The sequence below is a fragment of the Sinocyclocheilus anshuiensis genome, unplaced genomic scaffold (assembly GCF_001515605.1).
Source record: "Sinocyclocheilus anshuiensis isolate Anshui unplaced genomic scaffold, SAMN03320099.WGS_v1.1 scaffold188, whole genome shotgun sequence".
Classification (NCBI taxonomy): Eukaryota; Metazoa; Chordata; class Actinopteri; order Cypriniformes; family Cyprinidae; genus Sinocyclocheilus; species Sinocyclocheilus anshuiensis.
In genome coordinates this window covers 1,616,459-1,629,139 of record NW_015555768.1, presented here as the reverse complement: position 1 = coordinate 1,629,139, position 12,681 = coordinate 1,616,459, and the positions used below count along the sequence as shown (strand labels likewise).

At 36.1% G+C, this 12,681-nt stretch overlaps 1 protein-coding gene across 1 annotated transcript in view; it reads left to right on the top strand.

Annotated features, from left to right (window-relative positions):
• The first annotated feature begins 5,787 nt into the window (after positions 1-5,787).
• The window catches only part of LOC107674285 (plexin A3-like), a 191,374-nt gene continuing 184,480 nt past the window's right edge, over positions 5,788-12,681 (top strand). The window contains exon 1 of the mRNA XM_016468228.1: positions 5,788-5,983. The gene's annotated coding sequence lies outside the window, so the exon portion shown is untranslated. The remainder of the gene's footprint in view (positions 5,984-12,681) is intronic.

Here is a 12,681-nt window from a genome sequence, read left to right as displayed (position 1 = left end):
TATATATATATATATATATATATATATATAACCTGTTATTTTAAAGTCAACCTGAACTGGCATTTGCTATCCATTTTAGTCCAGTAATCTGAGGTGTTTTATGTTCGAGTCAGGAAATTCAACCAGTGTTATTTTAGTATCATTGAGATACTAGAGAAAGAGAGAGAATGTTTTATATATAGATAGATAGATAGATAGATAGATAGATAGATAGATAGATAGATAGATATAGTATCATTGAGATACTATTATACATAGTTATATTTGATAGTTTATATTTTTTTGAAAATAAATTTTTTTTTTTTTCCATTTTCATTTTAGCTAAAGTTGTAGTAATTTTGTAATGTTTGCTTGTAATTTTATTAGATATTTTTATGTCTATATATTTTTAATTTTGATTTCCATTTTTTATTTTGATTTCCATGTTTTACATTTTTATTTCGCTTTAGGTTTTAGTTATTTTGGCACAAAATTTGCTTTGGCAACTAGCTAAAATAAAATAACTTACGTTTTTTAATATTTTATTTTAGTTAACATTTATTTTGAAGTAACAAAAAATTTTTATTTTTTTATTTTTTTTGTTAACTAAAACAATCCCTGCATTCAACATGAAAAAAATAAAGCAGTACAAGACTGAATCATTAAAGAGTGAGTGTTACCAGAATGCAGCCTATAACAAAGCCTAACTAGCCAATTGGTTAATAGTTAGTATTATCCAAGTGATGTTAGCTGGAACTAAAAGAGGAATTTCAGAGCAAGAGGAAGACATTACATGCAGAATAACACGAGACTAGTTATAAAAATAGCTAGCTAACCTTGTTTGTTAGGTTGCATGCCATATGCATGTAGTCGTGTAAGAACTAATAGAATCAAAATATGAGCTTCAGATTTGTGCTTTTAAATGCTTGATTGTCTGGACCTGTTTACTTTTTCTTACAATTTTTGATTAAGAAAACTGTGGGTTGAGACTATAGTAATTGATATTATGCCACATATGCTGTTTATGGAACTGAACCCGCAACAAAGTATTGCATGACTCTCTCTCTTGCATCGCTGATTCAACTTCATTTGTGATCTATGTCTAAATTTACGTTCTCATGGCAATCACATGAGCCTGTCTGTGTATTTCAGCTGTATGGTTTTCATGTTTCTACCATACAGATTATAAAATAACCTGCAGGTTTTCTGTTGACAGAGCTCCTCCAACCACCAGGGGGCAGCGAGGGGTACAAGAGGTTAAAGATCATGCGGCAGGGCTGTCGTTTGCTTTTATTCTGATAAATTATGCACTTTTGCTGATTTTTGAATCTTAATTTGTCTAAACGAATAAACAGACAGACAGGCATGTACCACGATAATTACCATATCCAGTTCTCAGTTCATTTTCATTTATATATTAACCATCACAAAAGTTGTTCTGTCAAAAAGTATTAATATCTTCATAAGAACTCATTTGTGATTTTTTGATATGGTTATTCATATACCATGGTATTTATATGGCACTCTAAGGTCAAACAGGTTTTGTTTTGGGGGGAAAAAAAGTTGGTTATGCTCACCAAGACTGAATGAAATATTATTATAATTTAACAAACATATTTTCTATTTAATATATATTAAAATGAAATTTATTCCTGTGATGCAAAGCTGAATTTCCAGCATCATTACTCCAGTCTTCAGTGTCACATGATCCTTCAGAAATCATTCTAAAATGCTAATTCGGTTGTAATCTTAAAGGAATAAAGAACATCATAGTCATAGTGGCGTCGAAGATGTTTTGAGCGAATGAAAATAGCGCGCATTAATTAACACTTGAAAACGAGAATATAAAACACAACAGTAAATGGCGGTAAACATTAGGAATCCTTCTCAAGGTTAATTAAGTTTCAGTGAGAAACGGAAATACTGTACATGTGGCATCATCTCATGAATACGCTTTACTAGTCTCCTGCCACGACCTTCAGATGAGATGACCTCTGCGAAACATTTTACCGGCAAAATCAAATAACTCAAGAGTCGTAATAAATCATGATTCAGATTCACTGGGACTGCATGACATGATAAAAAGGGGCAGACATCACATTTGATGAAAAGGTTGTTTTATTCCCCCCGATAACACATGGTGTAGCATGAAATGAGAGGTTATTAGCTTAAATTATGTTTTTCGGCTGAGCTAAGCAGCCCTCTGTAAGATGACTAAATAGTTGCATCAACTAAAGGATCATTAGAAGGTGTTTAAGTGCATAAATGCATTCATTTGATGTGGTCACTTTGATGATTTGATTTGATCGCTTTGGATAAAAGTGTCTGCTAAGTGCGTAAATGATGTTCATTTTGTGCTAAATCAATGTTAAATGCAAGTAATAAAATATATCTGTGGAATCATATGTAGTCAGGATGGCAAAATAAACATGGTTGTTAAAGGAATAGTTCACCCAAAAATGAAAATGTGCTGAAAATGTACTCACCCTCAGGCCATCCAAGATGTAGATGAGTTTGTTTCTTCTTTAGATTTGGAGAAATTAAGCATTATATCACTTGCTCACCAGTGGATCATCTGCAGTGAATGGGTGCCGTCAGAATGAGAGTCCAAACAGCTGATAAAAACATCACAGTAATCCACACCACTCCATAATCCATAATAACACTTCCTCCAGTGAAAAAGTCTCCTGTTTTCCTCCAAAATCCACTGATTATTAGAACTGATTTGGATTAGTTTTCTTGTAAACCGTGCTTGATCTGAGCATATTTCCCTCCTGATTCAGACAAGATGACTTCTGGAGAAAGCATCATTATGGATAGAGGACTTGCATTTTAGCCTGAAACAATAGCTTGATGATGAATTTGTTTCTTGAAAAAAACAGCTTTTCATAATACATTAATTGATGGACTGGTGTAGTGCGGATTACTTGTGGATTATTGTGATGTTTTTATTTTTTCTTGAATGGCCAGAGAGCAAGTCATTTTTCAGCAAAATGTCTTTTTTTTTTGTTGTTGTTGAATTATTCCTTTAGCCTTTAAAAGGGAGAAATATGCTTTTTTTGTTGTCGATGTCACAAGCTGTGTGTCAAATCAAACTTTGCTGTGCTATGTTTGTCATTTGTTAGTTGCAAGTCAACTTAAGCTAATGCCAGCATAAACAGATTGTGTGATGCAGAGTTTGATTTCAGGCAGATTTTGTATTTCACACACAGTTTTTTTTCTAAGCAAAACCAGTCACAACTCAACATGACTGAACTTGGGAACCTGAATCACATGAGTGACACTCTTAGTAGATAAAAACGTGTTTATAAATCTGATTTCACAATGAAACCAACGGTCCTCCATCCAAACGCACCCATGCAGTGTCATCCTGTGACAGTGTTTTGCTCTGATGAGGCTTATGTTTGCAAGAACAAACCGCACTCTTTCATCAGCCCTGGAAGTTTCCTCCCACGTACTTCTCTTTTTTCCTGCATTCTCCAACCCGTCTTGTTGGGCCGCTGCATGTGCATGGCGGCACCGAACAGCACCATCCTCCAAAATCCCGATGAGGTTGGAGAACCGATGACTGTACGGCCTGCTGGGCTCAAGTGGCTTCAATTACAGATGCTCACAATTACAGAGGAAAAGAACAGGGTTGGGCAGAACGTGCCAAGCACAAACACTGCCTGGATCACAGGAGAAGAAGAAGGGGGAGAGCAGGAAAGTCAAACGCTACCATCCCACCCAACCGCCGTCGGGTTATTTTGGGACCTCGGTAGTTTCAGAGTTTAGATACTAACTGAATTTTACTTACTGGTTAGGATTAGATTTAAACTTTGTCTTCACATCTGAGATTTGAGACTTATGTTTCTGGAAACTACTTGAAATTTCCCTTCCAGAGTCAGAGGTTGTAAAACGCATATTAGTGAAGTCATTCTAAAGACTATTAGCTCTTGCGATTTAAATGCCATAGGCATGGATTTGTAGATTTGCTGTGTTTACATGAGGCAATTTTGGTGTTTGTTTACTGTGGAGTGTCATTTTCCCTAAACAGCCATTTACTGGGCCACATGATTTGAATAACAGGATTGCGTGGCTATTTGCTCGAAGATTACATCAAACTTCATTAAAAGCAAACAGCAAAGGACAGATCTGCTGCCTGGTAGCATCTCCTGCACAAATAAATAAAAAAAATAACACTCTGAACCACATGATAAGACACCATTTGCTTAGCGTAAATCTCTAGTCTCTGCCGTGTGACCTCTGTGAAACATTTTACTTGCAAAATCAAAGCGTTGTAGAAGATCAAAGAGCAAATCTGATGCTTGAACACTTTTGGCCTGGTGAGGAGCTCCCAGAAGAATGGTTTAATACTCAGATGATGCTCAGAGTTTTTATAGCTCAGGAGGCTTGTTGGAGATCTCCGTTATGCTTCATTGAGGTGTCAAATTTGTCTCGGATGCAAGTCTTAAAAAACACATTTTCACACAACTCTGATAATTTGGCTTTATAGGATCATATCGTTCATTGTTGAACTTCTGATCGCAGATGGGCAAATCTGAGCACAGTTTGAGACATTGTTAAGCTCTTTTGAAACTGTAGAGGATACTTGTGAGACTACTGAGTTCTTTTTCTCAGTAGAAACAACTGAGATGCAGAAGACTAAAACAAGTCTCAATTTGCTCTCCATTTAATCTTGTTGCTGTCAGAAGAAAGAACTGCAGTATTCTTATTATTTTAATATTCCTACAGGAAAATATATACCCATCTGGCAAAAAGGGGAAAAAAATCATTTATATATATATATATATATATATATATATATACACATTTTTTCCAAAATATACACACACAAAGAAAAAGCTAAAATATATTTACATAAATATATTTTCTACCAATATATTTTGGCCATTTGTTTTGTATATTTTTGAAAATTTATTTTGAAATTATTCTGTATATATTTTACCATATGAAGGTTGAAACTAAATATATTTTTCAATTTAAAAATGCATTACTTGAGCTTCACTACTTACAACATATATTTTGGACAGAAAAAAATGATTGGCCTATGGGCACAGACACAAAAATAAAAATATATTTTTAGACGATGTTGCAAATTAAAAAGAGGAACATTTTCATTCTGCACCGCATTTGTTTAAATACTTTTGCATACGCTGGTGTGACATTAATCAATCATTTCGGTTCGTTTTCCCATAAGAGAAAGAATGTGCATAGACGCATAAAAATATTTGGTCAACTTTTAGGAGAACACTAGCATATAGATGACTTTAAAACGAATAAACATGGACTAAAAACCACAAAAGTCCAAATTTTATTTCATAAGAACAGAAGGGGGAACTGAAATTCATCTTTTCACGGTGGTATCTTCCTTTTTGGGTGATGTAGTAATTTTTGTTGACTGGAAGATTAAATGATTAGTCTGTATTTATTAGCAAAAAGATGCAACCAATTTCTCATCTCTCAGCATCATGACCTTAATTGTTGTAATCCAGACATATCCGTCTGTTTTTACAGTCTACTCAACATCTGGGTTGCTAGAGAATCCTACATGAAGGGCGGGATGATGCCATTCATTATGACAGGGATGATTGACAACAACATTGTAAAAACATTTACGCGGTTCTTAAACTATGATAAGATATTCCGCTCTGTATTAAGATGAAAATAAAAATTAAAGTCAATCATTGTGTGTTTAAGTTATACTAAGTCCCCTCAAAACATATAAGCGTTACATACGCGTCTCAACGCTCCCCTACCGTGCGAATGGTACGCTCCATTTTAAAGCGATAGCTGCGAGTCCACGCTTCTAAAGTAAAGCACGACGCTTTCTTGAGGTACGGGCTGGAGAATACCATGCCATCGAGGCGTTGAGCGCATTTACGGCTTCATACGGGCGTTTTGCACAGGAAAATAAAGCGATATCTCCGAATCTGTCCGCGATAAGCACCGAGAGGCTCTACAAAACCCAACTGTGGATATAACTGTTGCACTTTGAACACAGGTACGAGTGATACACAAACACTCGCGCGAATGATTCATTCTGATGCATGGCTTTATTGTAGCGAAATCGTGAATGCAGGATCTGGAGATGTAACGCGTGCTTCTTTTACCACAAAAAAACAACGCGATCTAGTAGATGAGTGGATAGATGGTTAAACTGCTGTGTGGAAATGATCCTGATGGATGTGGTCAATAAAGCCAGTAAGAACAAAGGGGGCATTAAAAGCAGTGTTTAGCGAAAAGGGGGGCAAAATATCCGTGCATGTGTGTTGTGCATTAAAAAATGCATTGAAATTATTTGACTGTTTTTAGTAGTCAATACACAATGGATAATTATTCCAGTCTTGCCTGTAGGTGGTTGTGCATGGATCTAACACATGCATATTGACATTTCAGATGGAAAGTTGCTTTGTATAAACAGCACAGACCACAATCAGGGGTCATAATTCAAGAAAATCGCATTGTTTTAGTTAATTAAGACAAACAGATTGAGTAGATACATGGACAAATGTGATATCAGGCAATCAATCTGTTTGTCTGTCACATCTGTGAGTCACATGACTAAAAAATATTGTTTGCCTCTAGGCAAATGACCCAAATGTTGTTCCTCCCATTAAAGCCTAAACTAAAATCAAATGTAGCCTATTGCTTAATTTGCTCATTGATTTCGTTTATTTCCTTGCTTGCATGGGTAATTGATGCGTTGAGATCCCCGCGATAAGATGCAGTTGATGGGTTTGTACAAGATCATTCAAATCCTTGTGTGCCAGTTTGATCCATGTCTGGGTGGAGAGGAGAGGGGCTGTGGCTAGCTGCAGAAGCCGGCTCAGGGATGCTCTCACCCGGTCTGAGATTAGTGCGAGCTCCGCTGGAGGATGTTCGGTGCCGTGGAGGAGGGAACCGAGCAAAACGCTTTTTACACCAAACCGAAAACAAATCTCCAATCTCTCTCCCACTTTTTATATATATCGCAGTATATGCTTTGGGGGAAATTATAATCTGCATATGAAAATTAAATGTATATAATTGCATCCAACGCTATACATAACGTATTTTTAATAAGTATTTTAAGTTGTAACATTGTAAATAATAATAATTGCATACATTATCATTATCATTATTATTATATTTTCTTATAAATATTTGATTTTTTATATTTTTATTTAATTTACTTTATAATGCGTATATATATTATTTTTATAATATATTTGTCATTTTTTAAAATATGACATTTTTATCTATTTATATATAACATATATTTGTGTGTATAGATAGATAGATAGATAGATAGATAGATACATATATACATGTATACATTTATGTCTCTCTATTTATACAATATTTTATATAGATAGATATACACATAATCAGTCAATATTTCTGTATTTCCAGTAGTTTTGCATTTTATTTTGTAATCTGATTTGTTTGGAGACTGAACAATAATAGAGATTCCATATAGATTCGGTGTGTTTTGCTCGATTGGCTCCTATGTGAAATGAAATTTTCTTTAGGATAGATGAAACTGCAGTGTAGCGAACCTAAATGGATTGATTTGGGCTGGAAATACCTCCATAAATAAATTCAGTCAGTGCATTAACCGACAAATTTGCGACTGATGTAAAAATAGAAAGTTGTTTGGAAGCGGGGAGACAACTGTCTGCTTTTATGGCTCTAGTACGTAGAACCGTTAAGCATCACAAGTTACCTGGCGTTTCTGGTCACGTACATGTGTAGATGAATTATAGGCCACATGTTTCACCCCCCCCAGGACTGAAACGAACGCCCCTCGAATTCAAAGCAAGACTGCTGAATGTGTTTCAGCCTTAAGTACTAGTCTTTTTTTCTTGCTGCATCATTAGACGATGTTGTGTTGATGAGATCAGTGCTGGTTTATGAATAACCCGTTCTCATCAATTGAAGCACAGTTCTGCTGACCTTGTGCCGGCTGTGATCATCTCTATATCAACGCAGCCGCCGTCGCCCTCTGCCCTCTTTCATCAGGGCACATGCTATTTAGTTGTCTGTTTGATTACCGCCGGCCGAGCACCTGAGGATAAATCTCAACTGTAAATTTGCGCTGTGATTCGCTTGCCTCAGAGCAAGGTTACTGTCCTGCGTACTCTGGCCTTGTGATGTCAACGAGCGGCTCCGAATATCCTTGAGTGTAGAATAAAACGGCAGCGTTGTGCTCTCATCCTGTGAGTAAGCCATGAGTACAACTGCCATGTGGAGTCACGGCTGGTGCTAATCACTGAACAATAGCTACTGTCTGTTCTCAAACTCTCTCGCTCTCTTTCTCTCTGCCTGCTGCCTTCCCAGTGGTTTAGGCTGGTGGATTTGTCTTGTAATATTGGATTAAGGTTTAAATGTTGAATTTGAAATGCTAAAGACAGTGTAAACGTCCTGGTCTTTGATTAGTAGTGGTGTGGAGATCTTATTAGCTTGTGGTGACCACAGGAAGAACTAAATTATCATGTTTAATATGGATTCAGATGTCACTGTTTGTAGTGTTGGTGTGAGTTAAGTAGTAATTTACTTCTAAATATGAATAATTTATGTCAGATTCAAATTGTATTCCTAATGTTTTTGTGTTGGGTGACTAGTCAGTGGTTCAAGTTTTGTTATTGTAAAAATGATTTAGTCAATAAGTCATGGAAACAGGGTTTTCCATTACTTCAACTCATCAAATTTAACCAATTCCAACTTTTTTTTTTTTTAAGTCAGTTTGATATAATTGAAGTTGACCAACCTGTTTTTATTGTACTTACAAATTTAAGTTTAAGTTCAGTTAGGTACACATTTTTTACAGTGTGCCTAGTCATACTAGATAACATATTTAATATTTTGTGAAGGAAAATGAGGCTGAGACTTGTTTAAATGGGTTTTATTGTTGCGTACCTGAATGTTGATTTTTTCCGTTTGACAAATATAAAAAAATGTGACTTTCCTTGTGACACAGAATCTGTAAAAAAAAAAAAATGTCTTCAGTTATTAAATGTGGCAAAGACAGTGCAAACTGTTGAACATCCTATCTATCACAGCCTCTTTTTCATTCAAAATGTAATATTTGCTACTCTTAATAATGTCTATAACTTTTTGTATCTATGATTTATGCCTGGCAGACTATTAAAAAGAGTCAAATGAGTGACCCGAGTCATATTTAGGGACCATAATATCATAGAAATTTGAGGTTGAGCTGTTTTGACTTTGGTTAGTGAGTCAATAAATCTAGTTTTAGTTACTATTGCATTTTTATCATATCATTAGTGCTACAAATACACTGTAAGAATGTTTTAGAGAGTGTTGCAGACATTATCGGAGTAGTTTCTTTGTAATTATTTACGAAATATTCTAGTGAATATTGTTTCTACACCAAATTTATTTCAGTGTGTGTTTGCTATTCTTTTTTTTCCTGCAACCATTTAGGAGTGAAAGAGAGAACGTAAACAAAATGTTTGACCCCGGCCTCCAACAGGATGAGACTCAAAAACTAAAACAACAAAAAGAGGAAAGAATCGGAGGACACGTGGAGGTTCCTCCGCTGCCTTTTGTGACCCTGAGAGCTCATAATGCTCAGGGTCATGAGTCATGACCCTCAGAAGAGAAGAGCACTATATATGTGATGCTGAATTATTTTGGGGATTGAATGTATGGAGGGTTCGGCCCTTTGTTGACTCAATATTGTAGTCACTCGAGGACAGAGCCGCTTATGGCCAGGACAGCATCTTGCCAACAGATACAGCAGATGATATTTGCCTCGAGCTCTATCAGTTATATCAAATGACTTGGGTTTTATTTTACTTTGCTCTTTTTTCATTTGAAACAATATTTTTTGTAGAGAAGAAGAGGCATGGGAAGAATGTTTGAACAGTTTGCATTAGTATGAAGCCATTCCTGACAATGGTTTTGTTTTATATTTGGGTTGTCAATCAATTAAAAACCCTAATTGAGCTAATTACACGATAAGCCAGTTAATTTGTCACATTAAATCACGATTAATCACGTATATCAATGTTTGCTGAGAAAAGCCCTCTAAATGAAGATCATGCAAAGGCATTGTTACTTTGGCAGAAGAAAGCATTGAATAGACAAGACAAAGTGGATTTAGAAATCAATATATTGTTTACTTCAGTCTGTGTGCACTGAATTTATTTAATACACGAGTTTCACAATTTGAGTTGAATTACTGAAATAAATGAACTTTTCCACGACATTCTAATTTATTGAGATGCACCTGTATATCATTGCATGTAAGTCTTTTCCACAGCGTTTTGTTTTGCAGTTTAGTTTGTCATTTAGTCTGAGTTGAATTTATTTATTTATTTATTAATCATTATTAAAACTTAAATTACTTATTGTTTAATGTATAGCTTTATAGATTGTACACTTGTATACATTTGCATTTTCCCATGCGCGTCCTATGTTTATGTAACTGGGTTGTGCTCGGCGTGTTCTTTTTCATGGAAAATGGAGATGGAAGAATAACAGATTTATGTTTATGCATTTATGATTCAGCAGACACCCCTGATTACCACAGTCATGATGATTAAATTGGATGAGGCAGCAGCATTATGAAGTTTATTTGAGGCATTTACGCTTCTTGTTGGCCTGATGGGTCTCAGTGTGGATTCATCCATGTGTGATATCATGAGTCCAATCCTGTGAAAAGGGCAATTTTGATTCCCCCCCACCCCCCATAGTCTTCGTTCTAATCAAGAGCTGTTGACCCCCATTACAGAAGTCAGGAGAAGAGGATGCTGTTGTGAGTCCTTGATTAGATGGACTAGTGATCTATTTCTCTCTCTCTCTCTCTCTCTCTCTCTCTCTCTCTGTAATCATTTTTGGTAAGTTTACCAATTTTCTCCCATACAAAGGTTTACCATGGTGAGCATGTTTTCCACTAAAGTACCATAGTCAATTGTTGCTACTGTAAAAGCATAGTAAAAAATCAACTATATATATATATAATGTTTTTTATGATTTTTTTTCACAGACCCCCAGCATCTTTTTGGGGTCCCCTGACTCCAATTTTGTTTAAAAAAGATAAGTTGTTATCTTAAATTTTTTAAGTTGTTTTGACAGAGACTGTGATTTCCATGGTAAATATTTGTATGGGTTATTTACCTGCCTGTGTCATTTCAAATCATTTAGTGAATGTGTCAAAGCACAGCCAGCCAGGCTTCAGAACTTGTTTTGTTTCCGTTTTTCGAAGGGAAATAAATGAACCTTTTCTGTGTTATTGATAGTTCATGGCACTTGATTCACCCCGACTGTAGCGTGTCAGATGATCGTGTGATTCTCTCTTTCCTGAACCACAAACCACGAGCTCTCATATCGCACAAAACCATCGTGACCCTCTCTGCCCGCTTTCACCGAGTTTTAACCATGCCGTTGGACCCGAGGGCTCAATCTGAAACTGTCCATTATTTTTCCAGCAAGTGACCAAACTGATTGATGTGTTAATTCACCAGTGATGAAGAGGGGCAGCTGTGAGCTAAAATTAGTTGAAAAACAAGGCTAATAGATGAGTCTATTTCACCTGGGTGCTTTAAAAAACACACACACAAACATGTACTGGCATGTGAAGCGGGTGGTTTTATGGGCTCAGCACTGCTCGTCTCATCAGGATTCCACCCGGCTTCTTGTTTACAGTTGAGGATGGGCAGAAAGGTCACAGGGGGCGTTTGTCAGAAATATTGACGGGCTTGAAAAATTGCACAACGGCCAAACCGTCTGTCACCTTCTCGAATAAATATTTGTTTTGGGTCGTTGCAGATTTGCCAACTCCGCCAGCGCATAGACACTTTAGTGTGCTGATGGACGCTAATGCTTTCGTCGACTTGTATGTGTATGCTTTATCTCTGCTCTGTTTTGATGGGAAATTTAGTGCAAATGATTTAATTTCGATATTATTTAGCGTTTGCAGAGCTCCATGGCCACCCATCGTGTGTTTTTCCATTATGAAAACAGCTAGAAACACTATAAAGACTGTCAGATCAGCCTAATTTGCTATTAACAAGTACAGTAATGCTTAGATCTGAACAGATACTCCCTGACACTTGTGTGACTATCTCTCTCTGTCTGTCTTTCCTGGGTTAAAACGTTCTGCTTAGGCATTCAGCTTTTTCACTGGGACCAGCCGGCTTCTACTGTGCTAATGAAATTACTGTGATTGCTGTTCAATAGCTTCTCCTGCAAATCAGGGAATGTATTACGATACGTCATTATAATAAAATAAGCAAGGATTTCGGATTTTAGGAACCTGAAGTCTGCAGTGATTTTTTTTCCAGATTGTTCGTAACGTTAAATTACAGGAATCTGGTGCGCTTCTTGGTAATTGACATCTTTTGTTTGTTTAACATGCAGATTTCGGTTTAATTAATGAGTGGTTGTGTTGTAAATACTTTGTTTTCATGTGCACTATTTAATTATGCTCCTGAAAATGTGATGTGTATGCACTTTTTAAATTAGTTTTTAGGTTTGAAGCCTGCCGACACATGTTTGTGTTTGAAATTTGTCATTTATGGGATTTAAATTTGTGAAGGATGTGGTTTAAAGGGGTCATATGATGCAATTTAAATTTTTCCTTTCTCTTTGGAGGGTTACAAGCTCTTGGTGCATAAAGAAGATCTGTAAAGTTGCAAAGACTAAAGTCTCAAATCCAAAGAGATATTCTTTATAAAAGTTAAGAGTCAACCA